We start from the raw sequence: 13,325 nt of genomic DNA on the forward strand, positions 1-13,325 counted from the left end.
AAGGGTTGAAAAAAGGTGTGAGCTCTACATTGTGTTAATTGCCTTTTAAAATTTTTTTCAAACAATTTAATTTTTTTAGAGCAATTTTTCAGTTACAACAAAATTGAGAGGAAAGTACAGAGATTTCCCATATACCTCCTGCTCCCACACATGCATAGCCTCCCCCATTATCAACATGCCCCACCAGAGTGGTACATTTGTTACAATTGATGAACCTACATCGACACATCAGGATCACCCACAGTCCATAGCTTACATTAGGGTTCACTTCTGGTCTTGCACATTCCATGGATTTGGACAAATATATAATGGCATGTATGCATCATTATGGTATACAGAATAGTTTCACTGCCCTAAAAATTCTCTGTGCTCTGCTTATTCACCCCTCACTCCCTCCTAACCCCTGGCAGCCACAATCTTTTTAGTCTCCATAGTTTTGCCTTTTCCAGAATGTCATGTGGTTGGAATCACACAGTATGTAACCTTATCAGATTGGATTCTTTCACTTAGTGATGTGCATTTAAGTTTCCCCTGTCTTTTCATGGCTTGATAGCTCATTTCTTTTTAGTGCTTAATAATACTCCACTCTCTGGACGTCCCACAGTTTATTTATCCATTCACCTACTGAAGGACATCTTGGTTGCTTCTGTGTTTTGGCAATTATGAATAAAGCTGCTATAAACATCTCTACGCAGGTTTCTTGGTGGACATAAGTATTCAGCTCCTTTGGGAAAGTACCAAGGAGCGTGATTGCTAGATCGTATGGTAAGAGTATGTTTTGTTTTATAAGAAACCCTCAAACTGTCTTCCAAAGTGTCTGTACCATCTTGCATTCCCATCAGCAATAAATGAGAAGCTCTGTTGATCCACATCCTCTCCAGCATTGTAATCGCCTTTTTTAAAATGGTATCCCTGTAGATAGATTTTTTAAATGTTCCAACATGTCTCTAACATCTCATATGCCTATTATTAACATGAAGTTGTCCATCCCAGAACTCTGAACCATATCTTCTTCTGATCCAATCCAGATTCTAGGTGGGTTTTTTTGTTTTTGTTTTTTTGTTGAGGAAGATTGCCCTGAGCTGACATCCATTGCCAATCCTCTTCCTTTTTTGCTTGAGAAAGATTAGTCCTGAGATAACATCTGTGCCTATCTTCCTCTATTTTTTTCTATGTGGGACACCTCCACAGCATGGCTGGTGAGTGGAATAGGTCTGCACCCAGGATCCAAACCAGCATACCTGGCCACTGAAGTGGAGTGCATGGAACTTTAACCACTCTGCCACTGCACCAGGCCCCAGACTTAGGTATTTTGAGGTCTGCTGTGCACCTGGATACCATGTCTTTCTTTCTTCATTTACTTCCTTGTTTTGCTGAAGTACATCCTCTATTAGCCTCCTAAGAGAGGGCATGTGAAGAGTACATTTTTTCAATCTTTTGACTATGAAATTGATGTAAATTTTCCACACTACATTGGTAATATGAAAGGTAGAGAATCCTATAATGAAAGTAATTTTATCTCAAAATTGGGAAAGCATTTGATTCATCGTGTTTGAGTACTCGAAATTGTTGTTGAGAAAACGTTTTCACTGGAGACCTTTGAAATGGCAGTTGGGATGTCTTTTCTCTCAGGCCTTTTATTTTTGCCTAAAAAAACCTTCTAATCCCCTGCTAGTGGGTGCCGTTGGTATTTCTTGGATGTTGGTATTCTGGAAGCAGGACTAGAAAAGGAGGCTGAAGGTCCTCAGTCCAGGAGGCAGATTTTTACTAAACTCCCTTTGTTTTCAGTACCGTGTCTCATTTTAGCCTTCTGACGTGCCTGGAGTCCTTGAGGCATCCCTGTTCAGTTTCCCCAGGAAATAAACTTTCAGTCTCCCTGGGAGGGCGTAGTGATGGTGGGTGTTGATAGTGGAAAGAACAGAAAGGGGAGTTTCCTGGATTTACACAGAGTGGGAGGAAATCTAATGTTCAACTGTTTAATTACAGAATTTTAACTATTCTTATTGTTTTCAGCCCCTCAACTGACCCCTCTATGCCACAGTTACCTGGAACCAAATAGTGAGCCTTTTAGGTATTTTATGGAATTGGCTTGTTTCTTGTTTGAATTTACAACTACATGCACTTAGATAATAACTTTCTAAATTCTACTATGTCAGTCACCACTCCATTGTTTGCTTCTGATTTTTCAAAAACTATGGAAATCTCATCTACTACTCTCCAATCTCCCATTCTTTTTGTCCTTATGGGCTTACTATTTTCATTGCTTTACCATTATTTTAATAGATCTGCAGTGGGAGAAGGGATAAGTCAGTGAATCAATCCAGCATTTTTAACCAGAAGTTGAGAATGGACATTCTAAACATTTGGAATGTGTTTTTATTGTAGTTTTTCCCCTCAGCATCCACTCTCCATCCTTGTGAGGCAATGCTCCTCCCTGACTCTATGCTCCAGGCAGAGCCGACTCCATCAGGGAACTAGGGGATGAGCTAGGATCCAGGCTGAGTCATTCAGAATACTCTTTTCTCTAGGACGGTGATTAGTTCAAGAAAAAACATAGACCTAAGTCGAACTAATCATGACCAACAAAACTTAATCATGAGAATTTAGGTTGAAATCTTTGGGAAGTGGACTATCTCATTCCCATTGTACTGGACTTCTATCGATGGGAATCTAGAGCTGCTGGGCTCCCCCAGAGAAAACCTTGGAATGGGGCCAACTCTGAGGAAAGAGAACAAAGAGATATACATCAATGACACCAAGTGAGTGAGGCTTGGATTGAGCCATCCCCCCCAGAGTACTTGTGTGTATTTTTTTAGCGATGTTCATTGATGAATTGTCTTTGGGACTTAAGCAAGTTTGAAATTTCTTTAGACATAATCTCAAGGAATTCTAACAAATACTCAATTGTAGTTCTTGGTGGAGTGCAAGGCGGAGTGGGGAACAGGAATCAGAACCTGACCCTTATTTTTGATTTGATCATTATTATTTTGAGTTAATTTTTTTAACAGACAAACGAAATCAACAAACCCTTAGCTAGACTAAGGAAAAAGGAGAAAAGACTCAAATAACAAACACCAGAAATGAAAGAGGAGATATTATAACTGATGACACGGAAATGAAAAGGATCATAAGAGTCAACTATGAACAATAGAAAAAAGCATCCTGAAATTCATATGGAATCTCAGAGGATCCTGAATAGCCAAAACAATCTCAAGAAAGAAAAAAAAACTGGAGACCTCCACTTCCTAACTTCAAAACATATTACAAATCTACAGTAATCAAGACAGTATGGCACTAGCATAAAGACAGACATATAAACCAATGTAACTGAGAAGAGAATCTGGAAACAAACCCTCACATATACGGTCAAATGATCTTTGACAAAGGTGCCAAGGCTACACAATGGGGAAAGGATATTCTCTCCAATGAAGAGAATATTCTTCCCAAATGAAATTGGGAAAACTGGAAATCCACATGCAAAAGAACAAAGTTGAACCCTTACATCTTACATTACACTGTAAACAAAAATTAGCTCAAAATAGATTAAAGATCTAAATATAACACCTGAAACTATAAAACTCCTAGAATAAAACATAGGGGGAAAGATTCATGACCTTGGATTTGGCAATAACATCTTGGATATGACACCAAAAGCACAAGCAAAGAAAAGCAAAAATAGACAAGTGAGACTACGTCAAATTTAAAAACTTCTGAGCAGCAAACAATAAGCAGAGTGAAAAGGCAACCCATGGAATGGAGAAAATATTTGCAAACCATATGTCTGAAAAGGGGTTAAATATCCAGAAGATATAAAGAAGTCCTACAATTCAACAACATGTAAACAATCCAACTTAAAAATTAGGCAAAGGATTTGAATAAACACTTCTCCAAAGACCGACAAGCATATGAAAAGATGCTCAACATCACTAATCCTTAGGGAAATGCAAATCAAACCACAATGAGATATCACCTCACATCCGTTAGGATGGTCAGTATGAAAAAATCAGAAAATCACAAATGTTGATGAAGATGTGGAGAAATTGGAATCCTTGTACACTATTAATGAGGATGCAAAATGTTGCAGCTGCTATGGAAAACAGTATGGAGGTTCCTCAAATAATGAAAAATAGAATTAACATATGACCCAGCAATCTCACTCCTGGCTAGATCAAAAAGAGTTGAAAACAGAATCTTGAAGAGATATTTGCATAACCATGTTCACTGCAGCATTATTCACAGTAGCTTAAAGGGTGGAAGCAACCTAAATGTCCAACAACAGGTGAATAGATTAAGAAAATATGGTATATACGTACAATGGAATATTATTCAGCCTTAAAAAAGATGGAAATCCTGTCATATGCTACAACATAGATGAACCTTAAGGATATTATGCTAAGTGAAATAAGCCAGTGACAAAGTGGCAGATACTGCATGATTCCACTTACATGAGACATCTAAAACAGTCGAACTCCTAGAAGCAGAAAGTGGAATGGTGGTTGCCAGGCACGTGGGGGAGGGGAAAAAGAAGAGCTGTTCAAGGGATATAGCTTCAGCTTTAAAAGATGAAAAAGTTCTAGATATCTGTTGTACAATAACGTGCACATAACTTAACACTACTGTGCACCTAAAAATGGTTAAGATGGTGAATTTTATGTTATGTGATCTTGACTGCAAAAAAAGATACTATATCTATCTATAAGATGTTCTATCTATATGTATCTATTTCTACATCTCTATCTATCTGTCTATGTATCTATCAATTATCTATATCTATCCATGATGAGTTAACACAAAAGAGCAAGGAAAACATGAAACCTCTAGTAGAATATGGATAAGTGGCAGGAACTAGCAACTTAACCCCAAAATGTTCAAAAACCACATAAGAAATAATTTTTCTTACTTATAATCAATAAATACAAATTAAAACTATTTAAAAATCAGAAATCCTGGAGTAATTTTAGACTTTGCCTTCTCTTTTCACTATTTTCTCCCACGTACAGTCATTTTGTGTGAGTATATATATATATAAAATATTATGAGTAATAAATTGTTATATATTATATTATTATTATACCTTATACATTATGTATATTTTATATATATATATATATATAGTCACCCACAATGACTGTACATGGGGGAGAATGGCGAAAAAAGATTAGATATTTGTAATCTGAAAATATCTCCTGAATTTCTTCAACGCATTTGACTTTTTTACTGCTGATATTACATCTAATATCCATTTCTTCTTTCAATTTTTCAAATAGGTAATCAGAGTGTTTGTGAAACAATGGCAAAGAAGATAAAGCTGAGCATAAAATGGTAGTGTTGATGTCATATGTTAATGGTAGCTTAGGTAAAACAGTCTCACCACCTTATGTTGTGTGGTGTGTATGTGTGTGTGTGTAACATAAGGTAGATGTTTACATAAGCTTTACTTCCTTGTGTTTACATATATATAATATACATGGAATATGTGTGACATATATATAAAACACAAAACAATGAGTGTTTTATATAATATATATAATAGAATTGTAAAAAAGCAAGAGTAGATCAATATTTAGTAAATACTTCTTAGTTGACACTAAATAAGACTGCCTGGATATCAACAAATACAACTATTAGAAAATCAAGTCAGTCTTTCCAACAGGAAATGGACCAATTTTAGATAACCCTCATGTTTCAAGTATGATGTTCATTTTCCATTTGTCTTAGATAAATAAAATAAACATAAATTTAGACAAGAACGTTGAATCCCTCTGAATATGTTACTGTAACTTTCATTTTAGTGAACTCATGATAATTTTACTTCATGGTAATTTTGATCTCAAGCACATTACAAAGGAATTCTTTCTCTACTAACGTTTACTGGGAATAGAGGTTTTATAAGGTGATATGGCTCTGCCAAACCATGGCAACAGATACAGATCCACGAAACTTTCTCGGAACTGAGCATCTGGGAGTTGGAGACAAATGGAAGCACGACGGACTTGAAATCACCTAACTCTGTGCCAGTGCTGCGTCTACTACTAATCTGTTTGCCTCCTCAGGTCTCAGCTTTTTCACAATAAAAAGAGAGGTCATATGCCACAATTCCCCCCAGCAATAAAACAGCAAAGGCTCTAGGAAACCCTGGGTCAGGGAACATCCTCTTCACTTTAGTTTATTTCAGTGAAATAAAGAAATGAAGAAATGATGCTTTGTAACGGTCATTTACTACTGAGCTTCAGTTCTCCAGGAAATTAGTTCAGAAGCCAACTGTGCTCCCACTTTTATCCCTTGTCCCTCCCCGACCCTGACGACAACACCTTGTAAGCATGTCTAAGAATCCTCCTGCTTGTTCACTGGAGGAAATATTTTATCAGTGATAAACAGTCTTCTCACTTTTGTTCTGCTTAGAAATTCAGGATTACATAGCTTCAGCCTGGGATCACTTTAGAGTGAAAAGCCAGATGTTTCTGAAAGGTTTAGCTTTATGAGGCTTATCACAGGTTATAAATATTTATATCTCATGTCCTCAGTGAACGTGGCCAGGGCAGAGGATGCTTCCGTGAGGAAAATGCCACTGAAAGCAAATTCAAAAACATCCTCAGGAAGGCATTAGATTGGCAAGGCTGTGTGACGTAAGCATTAATCAGCTCATGAGTGTGTGGGTAACTAAGTCAGCTCCCCCTTGTGCTCTCTCATGCCATCCCAGCCTCTTTCTTCAAAGCAGTTATCAAGATTCATAATGATGAATCTATTTATGGGCTCATTTATTGAATGTCTGTCCCGCTATCTTTGTTGAAGGCAGCATCATGCCTGTTTGGCTCCACTATCCCCATTTCCCAGCTGAGTGCCTGTAACACAGTAGATTCTCAGCAAATAGTTGTTGATAAATAAATGAAGATTCTGCAAACAGGGACATCTGACGATAGTTCCCTTTCCTTCCCAATTTCCAATTCTAAGCTATTTGCTTCTCCTGAGCCAAAGGACTTCTCAGACCTATGGGCACTAATATAGTGATCTAGACTCTTTTGGGGGTCTCAGCAAAGAGAACTGCTGTGGGGCTTTCTCCTCATGGGAAGGACATGTGTCAGGAGAAGAGCATCAGAGCCTAGAGATGAGAATCAGAAAGCAAGGGATCTTGGGAAGAATTTGATGCTCAGAGATCTGGATGGGGAGAGAGATTTGACATTGTCCTCACATAAGCATACAGGCTGCTTGACTCAGAAAAAGCTAAGGAGGATCTGAATGGACTGGGTCTTTCTTGCCTCAGAAACTTCAAAAGTATACAGATACCAGGAGGCAAGGAAGCTTCCTGAGGTCCCTCAGCAGAGAGCTGACAGTCCATCAGTCTCTGTGGGCCAGGCCTCCCACCAGCCGCAGGATTCTTTCTTTGTATGGCGTTCTACTAACCAGCTCTGAGCCCTGGTGAGCCAGCAAAGAAAGTAACAACCCACCTAATCAGATAGAGGATCCAAAGAGAGGAAAAACAGAATCAATAAAACGTACACCCAGCAAGTGTTCACATTCAACCATGACAAAGCAATCACACCACAGAGCAGGGACTGGCAAACAGGGACCAAGGAACTAAAGAACTGTAAACAGAGTAGTTGATATTTTTATATTGTAGAATAATATCTGTCTATGAGAGAAAAATTTTAAAGTACAGGGAAGGATAAAGAAGCATAAAAATGATTGCCTATAATCTGCCACCTAGAGGTAAGAAATGCTACTACTTTACATATTTCCTTTCTGGTTTTTCCTATGCATTTACTAAATAGTTGAGAGTATACTTTACTTAGCACTTTTTTGGTAAGGAAGACTGGCCCTGAGCTAACATCCCGTTTTTGCTCGAGGAAGATTGTCACAGAGCTAACATCTGCTCCAATCTTCCTCTATTTTGCATGTGGGACACCACCGCAGCATGGCTTGATGAGTGGTTCGTATATCCACACCCAGGATCTGAACCTGCAAACTCTGGGCCACCAGAGCAGAGCACCCAAACTTAACCACTACACCACCAGGCCGGCCCCTATTTAGCACTTTTTAGCCTGATTTTTTAGCTCAATATTCTACTACAGACATTTTCCCATAGTCTTAAAAATTTTCCATAAACACCATTTCGTTGGCTATGTGTGGCTATGAGTGTGCCATGGCATTAACATACCAGAATTGATTTACTAGCCTCATAATGTTGTCATAAGATAAATTTTTGTGAGAGAACATGGAAGAGGCCATTTACAAAAGAAACACAAAAATATGCCCGCTTTGTGGATGCTCCATCATGTCAGGGACTGAGTGTATCCAATTGCCTTCTGAATCCCCAGGGCTAAGCAAAGGACCTAGCAGATAGCTGGGGAGGACACAATTTTGCTAAATAAATGAATGAGCAGTGGTTTCTCTATATAAAATATCTAATGGAATTTACCCATCTTATTTTTAATATACTAATGGTTTCTCCAGATATTCATAAACATATTTCAGCCTATATTTCTCTAATTGTCAACATCAAAAATTAAACAGTGTCTCTGTAAGTTGGGAATTTAACAACAGAATTATCTCCTCTTTTCAGGACAAAAGAAGAAAAGTTGGGATAGCTAAGTCTTATCCTTTGCCACACAAAAGGGAAAAAGAGTTTTGAAGAAAAAATTTTGTGAGCCAATAACTCTTACTCAGTCAAAGTTTTAATAAGGGATGAGAAAAATTTTTTTAATTTCTCAGATATGAAGTGAATCAGAGATTATGAGACTTCTCTGCCTTTCTGTAAGGTGTTATTTTGATATACATTGAGATTACCTTGACTATATTGGGATGGACCAAAATGAACGATGCAATAATGGTGAAGTAGTGTTGTTAAGGAGCTAATAGTGACTAGAAAACCAGTTAAATAACTATAGCTGATAATTTTGTATTTTGGTAAAATGTAAATGTAAGATTAATTATTGAAATAATTAGATATATTTTCCCCAAGTAAATAATAGTAATTTGGGTTAATATTCCAGACAACATAAATAAGAACTTTGTAAGTAGGGTGAGGGAAGATAAAAACAAAAAACATTAAATTTTCGATATTTCACAAGAGAAAAATAATAGATTTAATTTATTTTTTATGTCAAAGATAAGATAAAATTAGGCCCATATTTTTAACTTCAAGGTATTCATTAGTAAAATAACAACAGAAGGTGAATATTTCAAGCTATTGAAAGAACAGGAAAAAAAAGAAAGAAAATAGAGTCAATGTAAGAGGAAAGTCAGGGGGAAACTAGTGCGAAATAAGATGACAGAGAAAGTAGTAATGATAAAAGCTAGCTTTATTGAGAATTTATTATGGCTAAGAAACTGAAGTCTGTACATGCGTTAATTCTTTGAATCCTCACAGTAATTCTAAGGGTAAAGGACCATATTCAGTGACTCAAGATTAACTAAAGGCAAAAGAAATGAGTGCAACATACACAGACATCAAATGATTTTCCTATTTAAAATAAATAAATAACAAATATATTTCAAAAAACAAAGATGGCATAGACCATATTCTCTGATCACAGTGCACGAAAATGAAAAGTTAATGTAGTGAAATCCCACACACTGAGAAATATACAGAGATGGTCTGAGATTGCTGTCACAGGCTATTCGGGAAATCACAAGGAGGACACTCTGTCACGAACCGAGATGTGCGGCAGGAAGTTCAAAGGTCAAAACTTTGAGTGGTTTAATCGTTTAACACAAAAAAATGAAGTGAAGTTAAATAAGCCTTCAAATCAATATGTAAGGAATAAACTCAAAGTTAAGGAAAACTGGAAAATGGATTAATAAAGACAAAACTGACAAATTAAATTATTTGAAAATAGTAAGACTAGAATTGGTAAATAAATCTTTGAACTGGATCTCAGGAAGTCAATAAAAATGAAAATGATTAGACTGGCGCGTCTAATCAATGAAAAGAAAAGAGAAAAAAGTCAGTGAACAATATTAACAATGACACGGGATGAAATTATAGAAAAGTATAAGTGACACTTGCTAATACATGTTAAACCATTAATGTGCTTCTGGAACAAACCTAATTACCATAGTTCTCTCATTACGGAAGAAAACACCTAAACTGACTAATAAACATGGAATCATTACATAAATATTTTTAAGCTGTCAGAGAATTATCTCCGAAAAAGCTGCTGAACCAAGATGCTTTTTTAAGGGTGAGTTCAAAAGGCTAAGGACTAGAAAATTGCCTTGCTACGAAAACTATTCCAAGAACATAGAAAAATAATGGATAATTTCCCGATTATTTTTACATAACCTTGGTACAAAAGTATGACTAAAATAAAACTTAAAAAAAATTAATTTCGTATGTAGACAACAAAATCCAAAATAAGTAGTAGTAAATTGAATACAGGAAAATTTTAAAAAGGATATTTATTCTAGTAACCCAAGGAAAGCTTCAAATTAAAAATATATTACCATAGGGCAGGCCCAGTGGCGTAATGGTTGGGTTCATGTGCTCCGCTTTGACAGCATGGGGTTTGCAGTTTCGGATCCTGGGTGTGGACATACATATCATTCATCAAGCTATGCTGTGGTGGTGTCCCATGTACAAAATAGAGGAAAATTAAACAGATGTTAGCTCAGGGTCAATCTTCCTCAAGCGAAAAAGAGGAAGATTGGCAACAGATGTTAGCTCAGGGCCAATCCTCCTCACCAAAAAATATATGTATATTAACATAATATTGTCATATCAACAGACCAAGGAAAGATAATATTTCACATAATTTTGATAATAAAAGTCTAATAAGCTGGAATAATTTTCTTAGCATGTTAAAAAAGTTCCATATAAAATATGAATTAATATACAAAATATTTGAATATTCATTATACATTATATATACATTCGTATATATTTATATATTCATGTGTGACTATATTATTCACATATGAATTAATATATGAAAAATCATGTAATAACACATAAAATGGAGATGGGAAAAAAAACACACCACAACTTTTTCACTGAAAACAGAATAATCCTTGAAGTTATTTAACAGAATTGTGGAAGTTTAGATGAGTGAGCGAAGATTTAACAGAACTAAGTACACCATTAAGAAGGAGACAAAATATGGCGTTATTTGATAGTACGCAAACACATACCCAGAAAACAGGAGAGCATCAATTGTGAAAATCCCTCTGAACTGATGAACATTCAGTAGGCCTGTTCTATACTCCACAGCAGAGGTCAGCAAACTTGTTCTGTGAAGGGCCAGGCAGTAAATAGCTTAGGCTCACCGGCCAGATCCTCTGCCACAACTTCTTAACTCCACCTTGTATAGTGAAAAACAGCCAGAAACAATATGTAAACAAATGAAGACTCCTGTGCTCTAATACAACTTTATTTATAAAGAAAAGAGTTATATTTGTCCCCAGGCTGTAGTTTGCCAACCTCTGATCTACAGTGTACAATATTGATTATTATCTACTTGAAAGGTTTCCTGAGTATCTATGACCAGTTTAAAAATAGGAGAAAATGATCCCAATTGAAACAACAACTACATGTATATAATTCCCAGTAATAACCTTAATAAACAGTGTGGGAGACCCATGTGAAGAAAATTATAAAAAGTCACTGAGACTATACAAAGAATAGCTTGAACAGAGAATATCAGGACAGTGACAGCCTTGAAGGGAGGAGGCAGTATTATAAAGATGCTAATTCTTCCCAAACAAGTATTATGTATAACACAATACTAATCGAAGCTCCATGGAGTGGGGAACCTAATAAAATGATGTTAAAGTTCACCTAGGGAGTGAGAACATTTTAAAATAATAATAAGGAGGAGAACCTAGCTTTGTCATATATTAAAACAGATTTTAAATATGTTTATATTTGAGACAGTATACTTCTGGCAACAATGAAATAAAATAAAATCAGATGTCTAAGTTAAACAGAATGGAAACTGGAAAATGACCATGCAAGCTGGAACCATGCAAAGCAATCTTAATAATCAATGGAAAAAATTACAATTGCTTCATGAACTTTAAACAATTTTGTCAAAACACTAAAAACCCTCTTATTGTTGTTTACAAATGCATAGGGAAGTTAGAAAAGCAGTAACGTTAATATTTATTGAGCACACAAATTTAGAACATTAAAAACACTGAGAATTAAAGTGTTTTATTTCCCTGTAAAAAGCTTATCAAAGGTCATTTTAAGGTTGCTTGCTGTTTTTTCATGGTCTATCTTATGATACAGAGCAAGCATCTTTTTTATGCTTTGCCAACTTTTCACACTCCTTTCTAAGTTTAGATCAGTTTCCATTACTTTATCCTCTGCACTTTCAATGTCGTGTGATCTCTCTCACAGTTCCTCTAAAGCAGAGCTTTTTGCTGGCCTCACTTTCTCCAAGACATCTTCATTCTTTTTATCACAACTACTTTCTTCCTTTTTGCCGGTAAGTCACCCTTCACTAAGTTCCTCTGACTGATGATGGAGTCTCTCCAATGGCAGCAGCATCAACATTTCCATGATTATCTATTTTTTTATAGCTCCATCTATATTCAATTCAAATTCCACTTCCACTGTTACCACTTTCTATTTCTTTGCGGCTCTTTCGTCTTTGTTGGCCAATTCCCTCTTCTGCCTGTCCACTTTTGTTAAATGTCACATGCGTTTATCATTGGGCAACAAGGAAGAAATATGACTACACACTTTTCTCTGCATGAACTAAATAACAAACGCACAGTCACCTGCCACAGACAGACTTTGAAGAAATGTGGTTGATCACTGATCAGGATGTGAATCTGTTCTTTACCTAGTAATATACAGACTAAAGAGCTAGCTTATACTTTATGCAGTTACTCACACGATATACCACGGTAACTGGAATTGGAATTGTGCTGCTAAGGGACTGGTGTCCTTTAACCAAACCATAGTAACTAAAATCCATGCATATCAAAACTATGCAAAGTGAGGAATTTCAGTGTGAGTGTCTGTGTGAAAGAGAGAGATCATCATAATTCAGAATAAACAGAAGAGGGAGGAAAATTGTATAAGAGATGCTGGGACAATTGATAACTAATTTGGAATAAAGCAATGTTTATGTCTGTCACTATATTCCAAAACAAATTCCATGATGTTTGAAAAGTTAAAAATAAAATATTCAAACTATAAGAAAATTACAAGTAAGTGAGATTAAATATAGTTTGGAGACGATGTAAACTGAGTTCTAAAAAGCTCAGAATAATGAGGTTTGTCATGGTTGAACTCCTGACCAGTAAACTTTATTAAAAAGTGCTTTCTCATATATGATCTTATTTTATCCTTTCAACAATCTTGAAATATAGTTCACAAA

The 13,325-nt window shown here is 36.1% G+C and overlaps 1 long non-coding RNA gene across 1 annotated transcript in view; it reads right to left on the bottom strand.

Annotated features, from left to right (window-relative positions):
- The window catches only part of LOC138917650 (uncharacterized), a 28,093-nt gene extending 15,291 nt beyond the window's left edge, over window positions 1-12,802 (bottom strand). Inside the window, exons 1-3 of the long non-coding RNA XR_011425956.1 lie at window positions 12,721-12,802; window positions 11,128-11,297; window positions 10,444-10,556 (exon numbers count right to left, since the gene is read on the bottom strand). This is a non-coding gene — a long non-coding RNA (uncharacterized lncRNA). The remainder of the gene's footprint in view (window positions 1-10,443; window positions 10,557-11,127; window positions 11,298-12,720) is intronic.
- Between the last annotated feature and the right edge of the window lie 523 nt (window positions 12,803-13,325).

Source organism: Equus caballus, chromosome 15, assembly GCF_041296265.1.
Source record: "Equus caballus isolate H_3958 breed thoroughbred chromosome 15, TB-T2T, whole genome shotgun sequence".
Classification (NCBI taxonomy): Eukaryota; Metazoa; Chordata; class Mammalia; order Perissodactyla; family Equidae; genus Equus; species Equus caballus.